Source organism: Apteryx rowi, unplaced genomic scaffold (assembly GCF_003343035.1).
Source record: "Apteryx rowi isolate R43461 unplaced genomic scaffold, aptRow1 scaffold_54, whole genome shotgun sequence".
In the NCBI taxonomy this organism is placed as follows: Eukaryota; Metazoa; Chordata; class Aves; order Apterygiformes; family Apterygidae; genus Apteryx; species Apteryx rowi.
The window spans coordinates 2,686,621-2,697,322 of NW_020450805.1; positions in this window are offsets into that span (position 1 = coordinate 2,686,621).

Sequence of the window (10,702 nt, forward strand, 5' to 3'; positions counted from 1 at the left end):
TAGAGGTTCCTGCACGTTCTTGCACTGGCTCATGTAACTGAGCAGGCCAAAGTCTGAAGCAGTGTGCTGTCAAGCTGTATACATTACTCTAGCCCCCAGTTGCCCTAGTTTACAGGATTCCTGGTTTTGGATGAGTATCACTTGCCTTTGGCAGGTTTCGGGTGGTTGTAGTTTCCTGAGAGAGCATTTTTTCCATCATCTTTCTTAGCATGCCTCCATCTGTTAGCTTCTTTCTCCTGTCTTAAAGGTGGAAGCAGGGAGAAAATGAGAATGGATGACATGACAGAGCAGTAATGGTTTAGCCTAGAAGTACCTGTTGCAGGGGTATATGAGATAGTTGTAGCTTTAGATACCAACAAAGCAGATACCTTCCATTTTAGATGATAATGTTGCATCTTCATGAATAGCTTTTTGGCATACTGGAGGTTGAGTTGAACTATACTCAATAGCAAAGGTCATTCACTGTTTTTTCCAAGTGCTTGGTGACTTTGTCATTTCAACACTTTAAAAAATTCCTGGAAGCAAAACTGATGAAGTGAGAGAAAAATTGTCTTGTGCATCGGTGATCATTCATGCTATTCTCTTGCTTTAGTGATCAACAGTGTTCATGCAAGACCTCTGTGCATTTTTCTAAGTTTCTAGCTAAAATGTGATGTAAAATATAGTGGTGTAAATATAAAATGCAACAATATAAAGCAAAATGTGATCTTGCTACTCCAGGATGTGTTCCACCTCCTTCCTTTGGTTTGTTACACTTTTTACAACCCCATTTGAAAATACATACCTCTCGCAGACAGTGRGACTAAAGTTTTTATTTCTTCATGTAGTTCTTGATACAACCAGGGAGGTTGTTCAAGTGGTGTGATCATTCCATGAGCTTGCAGAACAGGAGAGCTGAACAGAAAATTAATGCAAATCTCTTCCATGGCAGTTCTAAGCACTCAACACTGGGATTTCCCAAAGAAGTAGGAACGAATGCAGAGCTTCTATCCAGGCTCTCGTGCACTGTGCCAAGCAATGAAAACAGGGCCATCTCAGGTACAGAACAAGCAAGAATGCTAGCCGGAAAGACCTTTTTCTCTCTTGCTGCATTATGCTATATAGCCGTCTCTAGAAGCAGGATGATCTTTAGCTTGTCCAAAAGCTTAAAAATGAGAGCCAAACAAAATATTTACAAAATATTTATCTAGGGATAACTTCCTTATGAGGAGAAGAAACATTGCTAGGCAAAGCGATATAGTGACATCACATTTTTATGATTTTTTTTCTGTTATATAGAGAGTTTTATCCTAGTTAAAGGAGTTTGGCTGCGACAACCTGACAGGAGAGTTTATTCAATGGCTTAAATTAAATCCAATTTCTTCTGGCTGGCTTGTCTCATGTGATAGGGAAAACTAAAGGGCTGAGTGTTTCCAATGGGATGGAAACCAGCAGTTGGTTGCACAATGGTGGCTCACTGTGACAAAGATGAAGAGACAGAGAAGTGTTACGGGGCCGTTCAAGAATTTCTCAGTGTCATTTGACTTTTGATGAAGGTGTTTCAGCAGCACTATGGGAGAGCCTGTAGTCTGACAGAAGGAAGTTACCATGTTGGTGATAGTTCAGACACAAGTACTCCACTTGCTCTCCCTGCTTTCCACCAAATTCTGTCCCTAAAGGAATTTAAGTGATACATAATTTAATGCAAAGAAGGAAAGTAGTTGCTTTCCTAAAGAACTGGAGTCTCTGGGTAGAATGAATCCTCTCTTCCCCCAAGATGTTTTCTTTGCCTTGTGGGTATTTTCTACAATAACTATTAGCAATGTAGACCATCAAGTCCCAAGGAGACAAACAAAGCATGTGCCAGTTTGGGTTGAAGCCCGTCATCCCTTTCCAAGTTTGGAAATTTGTCGTATTTCTGATTTCTTACAGATATTCTTGAATGTGTTTTTTTCATCAAGCCCTTGTATTCAGAGGAAAAGAAAAATAGTGCTGAATACTACATCCACGTACAAAAGAGAGAAAAGAAAGTAACTTTCTTTCCATAAGTCTGTTCAGCCGTAGTCTCCGATTTGTCAGCACTACATAGGGTCCAGTTTAGATTGAACTGGATGAGACACTTCCAAGGAATGGAATGGGATGTCACTGGTCATTCAGGAATGAATGCTTTTCCTATTGAATTAATATTAAACTTGTGCTCCAAAGAGTGGGGCTGGTCACAAGCAAGGAAGTATCATTTTCTAGATGAGAAACTAATGTCTTAATGGTTTATGGCGTCTAAGGATCTTATGGTACTGTTCTCAAAGAAATGGTATTCCCTTGTTTAAACTGCTTTGGGACCAGACATCGTGGATGTTCTGTAAATCTCTGTTTTCCTTTTCACACTAATTTGTTCTGTTTTTTGTTCTTATCTGAAAAATGGAATATGTTTTGCTTGTTTCCTTATTCACTATAACATAYTACTACTTTCTGCTTCTACCTACAAAGAAACTTTTCTGGTCCTTTGGGCCTTTTCTGGTCTATTGGATACTAATGCATGACATGTATATATCTGCTGCAGAGCTTACCCGTGCAAAGATCTTATGAAGGCTGAGGCTGTTCCAGTCAAACATGATTGAAAGTCATAGAAATTGAGATGGAAAAAGCTATGAGGTCATGTAGTTCCCACACGCTCCCTCAGACCAGTACAGGTTTGTTTCCAGTGCTACATTTTTGGTGCTTTCCAGAAGGGGTCACTGCAGGTCACTATTTGCATCCAACAGCCTACTTCCCCTCCCCCTCCGTGAAAAAATAGGAAACCTTCTGAATCTGGCGACAAGTAGGTTGCAAAATGTCTAAAACTATTATTATAGCTTGTAATTGGATGTTGGGTGATCAAAAGCAATAGAAATGTGTTCAAGACTGACAAGTGATCATCCAGGATTTTAAACTAGGAAATTCACTGAGCTCTTAAAAATGACTTTTTAGCCATGTACATATATTAAATACCACAGATCCTGAGAACTGTTCTGGGGCTACTCAGTTGTAGCAAGAAAGACACAAGTTCACAGATTTATCCTGTCACATAGTCCGTACTTACAAAAAGTGCATTACAATAGCATAGTTACACAAAAGGTATCTGGATGATTCAAAGTAAACTGCTGGTTTTAAAAAAACAAAAGTGACAAAACCTCCTTAAGTCTGAATAAGGGAGGGGAATAACTAACAATCACTTTGCACCAAAAATGCAGTTCTTCATACTCAGCCATTCAGAGCCACCGCAGTACAGAAGCCTTTCTGAAGGTTGTCAAGTGTCATGAGTCTGTTAGGGCTCAGATGCTATTGCAAGGTTCATCTTGTATAGGTGAATCAGGTGTCCTGGTAGAGAGTAGCCAAATGCTTCTGACCAAGAAAGGCCTGCTCATTCAATCAACAGCTTACCCCAAATGCCTGTGTCGATGAGGAAGTGACAACCAGCTTATGAAACAGACTTGACAAGGTGGAAGAGAATGGTATCGGGACAGCAATTAATAACTTGAGGTGTGGAGGGGGATGAAAAAGGGGTTGGAGATGGGAAGAAGGAAACACTGCAAAGRGAACAGGGAAAAGGGGAAAGAGATGGCAGTCTGGTAGGAGAATGAGCAACTCACTTGAAAATAACTTGTTTGTGTTTTCAATTTTTTTTTCCTCCAGTGGATATGGTTATTTTCAAAGTAAAATAACCAAGTAATAATTTCATTATGTTTCCTTCCAAGACTTCAAGCTAAGTGTAAACAAGAGAAATCCTGTGGGGAAATTAATCCAACTTCCTTTTTCAATAGAGCTTCAGTTCTGTTTCACCCCTGCTCCTTATATGTTTCAGCTGATAGAGTTCTTATAGCCAGTATCTGTGGCATTGCTGACACCAACTGAAATACCTCAGTGAAGGCATTTGTTAGAAGGAAAAACCTTTAAGATCACTTAAATTTATTTCCAGATACAAAAATGATAAGTTCTGAGATTTTTAGTGTTTAAAAAAATGGTAATGGCTTTTGACATTTTGAAAGTTTTCCATATGGGCAAGTCAAAATGATGGAAAACAACTGAACTGCTTGCACTGAGATTTGATCTCTGGCAATTAATATTTGGGCTGTATGGGAGAATCAGAAGGAACAAAAACTCTGTAACAACACCATGGCAATCAGACCGGCAAACTTCCAGTAGCTTTAATTCTTCCAGATGTTAAGTGTCTTTTTTTCCCAACCTAGGTGAAGGAGGGACTTTAAAAAAAAAACAAACAGTGAAAAACATTGAGTTTGTAAGCGATAGTTGGCACAAAGGCTACCATAATACTATGTGTTTAGATATCAGTTTGACCGAAACACAAGCAATGTTAATTTGCATTAAATGAAGAGAGAAGAATTATCTGGCCTRTAAAGCTACGCTTGTGTCTTTAGACATTTCCAGGCTGGGTTGTGACAAATGCTTAGTTTGACTTCAACAACAGGTGTGCTTGTAAATGGCAAGGATGAGCAGGAGGTGACCAGGAGTCCTCTGGTTCATTCAAATGGGGACAGCCCTGGAGTGATCTTTCTCTGGGGAGTCTTGAAAGTCCGAAGCCAGCTGTCTGTGTCAGGGTTTGTGCTGTTGACTGCAGCATGCATCGCCATGACTCAGTTTCTCTCATGTTACCACCAAAGCCTGAAGTTTACCAGGGAGGCAATGGGACATTGCGGGCAAAAGCAGTGATCCCCAGTCTTTCCTTTTGGCAAACTGATGTATTGCTGTAGAAACTACTTCACTGAAAACTTGTTTTGGACATCAATAAGCTTCACGTTCACAGTCTCTAAGCACAGGAGGATCCACAGCCTCGGCTCCTGATCATAAGGAGAAGCCACATCCAGCACTCAGGTCAGGATTTACACTGAGCGGTCTGAGCACAAAACGGGCTCCACAGCCTGTTCCAGCAATGAGTCAAAGTGAAATGGGATTTTCATAATAAGGCATAGAGTCTGGACTGAAATCTTTTGCTGGAGAGAGTGCCAACTGGATTTATACTTTGCGAGGACCATAGAGGCTCTGTCAGAACGGTGAATTATGCAGTCCTTTTGCTCTTCTCCCCATTTTTAGTTCCATGACTTTGGAGTCAGGGAAGTCCATATTGTGCTCTGAAGTTGGACCATCATGGGATGTGATGGAGAGATCTCCAGCAGGGTTTTCCTCTTATGGTTGCTCCAGCCAGATGGCTTCAATCTACTGACCAGTTCTCTGTGCTTTGTGTGAGGTCTGTGTGCAATTTAAATGGAGCCTGTTCTCAGCTAGTTTTGCCTTTTCTTTGCCCCCCTCCCCCACATGCACACACATTCCCAACTGACCCTTTTCATGCTTCCCCTTTTCTCTAGCCATTAGGGGAAATTATGCCGGCACCATATAACAAATATATCAGCTGGATTTGCCTCAAAGCCCTTCACTTCTGGAGGCTTTCAGTCATCTAACTCCTCTGAGTATTTCTGAGAAGAGTGCTCACTTAGGCATCTGTGCTGTTAATGTAGTTCTCAGATTGGTATTTCTTTGTGATAATGCTGTTTTCTGGCTGGTTAGAAGGATAGAACATGGTGCTAGTTGTGCACCTATGTTTGCCGCTACCCTGCATCCTGACAGATGTGTCTAATCAACAAAGTACAGTTATCTGAAGCTAGATTTATCTTTGCATTTTGCAAATCTGGAAAGAGCATATTTGCTCTCTAGGGTTTTTTTTTTTTTTTCATTTTCTGATATTGTTCAGCACAAAGCCCCCCAAATACAATGACCAATAAAAACAAGGACTGCCCTTCTCTCTGTCTTTTATAACAGTACTGAAACTGCAGTGAGAAATAGATAATAGAAGACAGTCTTAACTGTAGTATGACATCTCTGTTTGTTTTGCTTTAAACATCAACAAGTTTGCTTCTTGGGTTGGTGCGGTGAAAGAAAATCAGATGGGCTGAAGTGGAGTTTTAGCTGATCGTTGCTAATCTATTAAAATCAGTTTTGCTTCATCCCTAATTATATGTGCTTTCTGCTTTGCATTATGTTGCATTGCATTTTTTCAGTAAGCATTTCTTCAAGCAGTATCCAGAGGAATTATTTTCTTTCATTAATCGGTGGCCTGGAAGAAGCTTGGAGACTGCTGGTAAATAGCAGTAGCACTTGGCCTCCTTGCCAGTCAGGTGAAAACACAGTATATTTTTGCATTTCTTATAGCTTTCTAATATGAGTCACAGTCGATTGGATACTTTGTCTGTTTAGAGATAAGGATAAAAGAATTTCCCTTGTGGGAAAAAGAGGATGGGGGTACTTTTATGACACTTTCTAATTCTTCTGATACTTGGGACTGTAGGGACTACACTAGCCTCTGCCATGTTGTAAAACTCAAGGAGCTATTCCACTGATCAGGATTACCAAAGTGTATTGCAATACAGTACTTAATTTCTTTTCACTGTGTTTTCATTTCATTTCCTTCAGTTCTTTCTGAGAATGGCATTCACTGTGTGTCTGTATGAGTGATAACTACAAGCAATTCCTATTTTGATATCTGAGACATGGAAACAAACTCCCCTCCTGACCCCAAATATGCTTGTTTCTGATACCCTACAGATCTAGTTTACAGACAAGAAGGACTTTGCCTTCTTGTCCCCCCCACAAACAGCAAAACAAAACTGTTAGCTGTAATCTTACAGAGTGAATCAGAGTGAATATGAGTTTGGCAAACAACAAGAAAGCTGAGATAGTGCTCAGCAAAGATGAAAGTGAGATACTGATGGCCAGAGTTTAACTGAGTTTTCATAAAACATGCTGTTCTTCACAATTTGGCTAGAGTTTGATAGTTTCTTTTTATGAGTCTGGCAAGACAATGGAACTTCAAACCATTTGCTTTACAACTGGAAAAATGAAGCAGCGAGATATTCAGAACAGCACTAGAACTCTTTGTCTTTTCTACCTAGAAGAAGCAATTCAGCAGCAAGGGAACGAGAGCCTCTTGCAGTCATACAAGCACAGTTTAGCAGTAAATCAGCTCAGCTGCAGTCCTCACCACATGATATTCTTTAGTTGCCACTGGGGAGAATTCTGCTCATCTCCAGACAAGATTTTGACTCGAGTTAATATTTATTTCCGTTTTTACAGATGTGCTGTCCAGTGATGGATGGGGTGTGTTAACCTTCTACTTTTCACACCTGGTCAACACCTGTTTGGGACCTCATTCCCTGCCCCGCTGGGCAGCAGCTCTTGAACTTTGCTGGATCCTGGATCGCATGCCAACTGAGGGTGGTGAACAACTTTGAAACTCTTGGCCAGAGGGCTTTTTGTTTCTAAAGTCAGAGAGGTTGATAGGTTTTGTTTTGTTCTTAAATGAATATTCATTCTCATGACAAAAACATTTCACAATAAGCCATTCCCATTTGACAGCTCTTTGGCAGCACATGTGTGAAATAAGTTGGGTTTTTTTTCGTCCAGTTCCTAGTGGGCAAGTAGCCCCATCTCGAAAAGGCATTGGGCTTTCATTGCTCTCATTGATAGCTTAATCAAAGAAGTTATGGACAAAATATTCCTCAGAGACCAAACTCTCTGGGGATCTAGAAATCAATCCTCCAGTTCACTGTGAGGAAACTTGTTCTTGTTTTGCCTGTGCAACTCCTTGTGGGTAAGAAGGGGACTTCGGTCTCTAGGGCTTTGGATTCAAGAGCATGAAATTCAATACAAAAATTTAAAAACCAAAAACAAATGGCATTGTTTAGAATCCTGTTATGGCATGTTTTTTTCATTTGCACTGTGGGGGCTTTAAATATTAGCATGTGAACACTAGCCAAATTTTGGTTGGTCAAGACTGGAGAGAACTCTGAGGAAGTTCAGAGAGACACAGCTAAGCTGACTGAAAAGGCAGCTCAGTGACAAATTAAGTTCCCTTTAGAATACTGCAAGATAATGCATGCTTGGGAGAAAATTAATCTACTTGGCCATCTTAAAGAGCACTAATTTAATTGTTTTGGTTTAGGAAAAGACCTGAGCATCACAGCTGGCAGCTCTGTAAAAACTTCAGCTCAGTTTGCTCATCAGCATTACTGAGAATATGCTTGATTGGACAGTATGTGAATGGGAAGCATATGGAGAATTATTATAGTTATAATTAGTGGCATAATTGGAAGCCATAATAAACATCAAGTTTCAGGCTTTTAAACTAATCTCAATTAACATTTGGGTGGTGAAGAGTTTTTTTGGTGAATCTTACATCTTCCCCTGACTTGTCTGGTGGCTCTTTCTAGAGGCCAAAGACTGAACTACACAGACCTTGGAACTGATACAGCAGAGCAACTCACATGTTCCACATCTGCTGTTTTTTTGTCTGTATAGGTTATGAGAGGCTGCAAGTCAGGACTGAAGTGCATCAAAGGAGCCTTGCTGTGAATCTGGGACTAGAATAGTTGGGCTGTCATAAGGAAAGGCCAAAGTGTGCCTGCAGAGATGGGTTACAGGTAGATGATAGAGCTACTCATGAGTAGACCAGCATGGCATTGGGGGCTATCAATCAAGGCTCAAAGASAGCTGCTGAGCTTTACGTTCGGGTCCCAGGGCTGGAATAGTAGGAGAGCTACAGGTCAGCATGAGGAGGATCAGCAGAGTTTGGTGTGGTGAATCCAGGGCTGGAGCAGTAGGGAAAGGAGGGGAACTGCCGGTCAGGAATGAGGGATGCTGGCAGAGCTCACTGACTAGTGCTGAGGTGCTTTTTTCTTCCTTCAGTGCGACTATGTGACAATCTTTTCTGTTATTTTGCAATTTTCATTTAAGAATCTGAAACCCCTGAGCAGCAGGTGATCTTGACTATCATGGAGAGAAATAAGCTTGGGAAAGTTTTGTTAAAAGAGGGTAAGTTGTAAAAACAACCCTCTCTGCATGGCTTGAACCTGTCAGCATGATGCTGCTGACGACACAGCTGGAGGGGAATGCGGCAGGCTCCTCAGACTGAAGCAGAGCAGCCCACACAGCCTGCAAGTGTTATGGGCCTGGTGGGGGTTTGGGGGAGGTGTGCCTGCCTTGCCAGGTGAGGCCATGCATGGAAATCAGATGCTTAAGTGGCCGTAAACCTCTAATCAAAGTGATCTTTTTGAATCTCAGTTCTGCCAAGGGCTTGAGAGGGGCAAGGAAAGCGCATGGTGAATCAGAAAGTGCTGTTCGGCTCATCTCCAAGGTACAGGGCACTTCTGAGTGTCCTCTTTGGGACTCTATTATTTGCCCCTTGCAAGATGAAATAGCTCTTGGTAAGAACGGTTCCCTCTGCAAGTGGCTGCAGCATGAAAGCATGTTGGTATCCAGGCCTGGAGTAGTTAAGGAGCTCTAGGAAGAAAATGGCAGAGAGGCTGGGGAAGCAAGTGCCACTGAGACCTGGAATGTTTGTCTGCCCAAGATGTCTTGGTGTCCTGCTTAGGGTCAGTAGCCCTAAAGCAGGGGTTACTGCAAACATTTTCCTCCAGACAAATTGACTGTATTAGTTTGTCAGCTTTGCTCCTGTTTCTTTTGCACTCTGGAGGGGGAAAGTTCACCCTTTGCCAGTGCAGGGCTTACATACGGTTTTCCTGGAGCTCAGACAGTCAGCCAAACTAGTAGGAGCTTTTTGGAAACAACGGGAGCCAGCTGAAGTCAGTTCTGATCCAGTAGGAACTTTATTGAGCCACTCTGGATTAGGAGTCACTTTCATTAGGCCAAGTCAGTAGGAACTGTATAGAGCTGGCTGAAAAGGTGTAATTCCTGGTGAGCAGCTCTTGGATGGAAGTCACCTCCTAGATGAAGTAGTAAGGGCTATGCTGCATTGTTTGTTGCAAGAAGGAACTTTGTTCTTGAGCAGCTGAACTGGACTAGGCTCTTCAAATTGCTCGCAATTTCTTCGTCATATATTAAGACCCTTTCCAAACAGGCAGCAACAGATCTGTAGCTTTTGCATAAGGAGCAGAAGCATTTATTAAGCCCTTTGCAGGTGCTTTAAGGCTGAGCTGGAACCTTCTTTGCTCACAGTTGCTGTCTAATTCCATTGTATAGTCCTCACCCCAGGTATATGGCAGCTTCTTTTGATCTTCAGAGATACTGCAGGAAACTATTTCCTCTCCTAATCCTCAGAACCGGCTATTTCAAGAAGAGAATATGTCATATTTGCATAACTTGCTGATATATGTAGTGCCATATTGTGGGATATTAAGTATGTCATGCCTGTAGCCAGGCAGGAGCATATGTGAGCATGCCCTGCTATGTGCATATCTGTGAAGGCAGCTCACCCTTTCTCCCAGGGTTATTTTGCTTCCTCTTCTCTGAGTTGATACATCTTGGTGATGGCATAACTTTTCTCAGGATGTTTCCAGGCTGTGCTGCTTCTAAAGCGGTATCTGATCCTTGTGGTTAGGTGAGCAGCTGAGGAATGCAGGACACCTGGGTTCCATTCCCTGCTTTGCCCCAGACTTCTGCATGCCCTTGGCATGTCATCAAGTGTTTTTTCCACCAGGTTTTTCTTACGACCACTCAAACTACAAATTTTTAACAGTGAAAGACACACTCCAAGAGAAGAGCAAGAATAAGATTCTGCATGCTGGCTGCTCATGACGTCCAGAGTACCCACATGTGGTCCCTGTGGTCATGCTTGAGAATTAATAGCTTAGAGTAATTACCAAATGATCGAGAGCATAGCTACATTGGCAGAGCCACCTAGTGGGAGTATGGTCTGTATTACTAGAAGTCTTTTGCT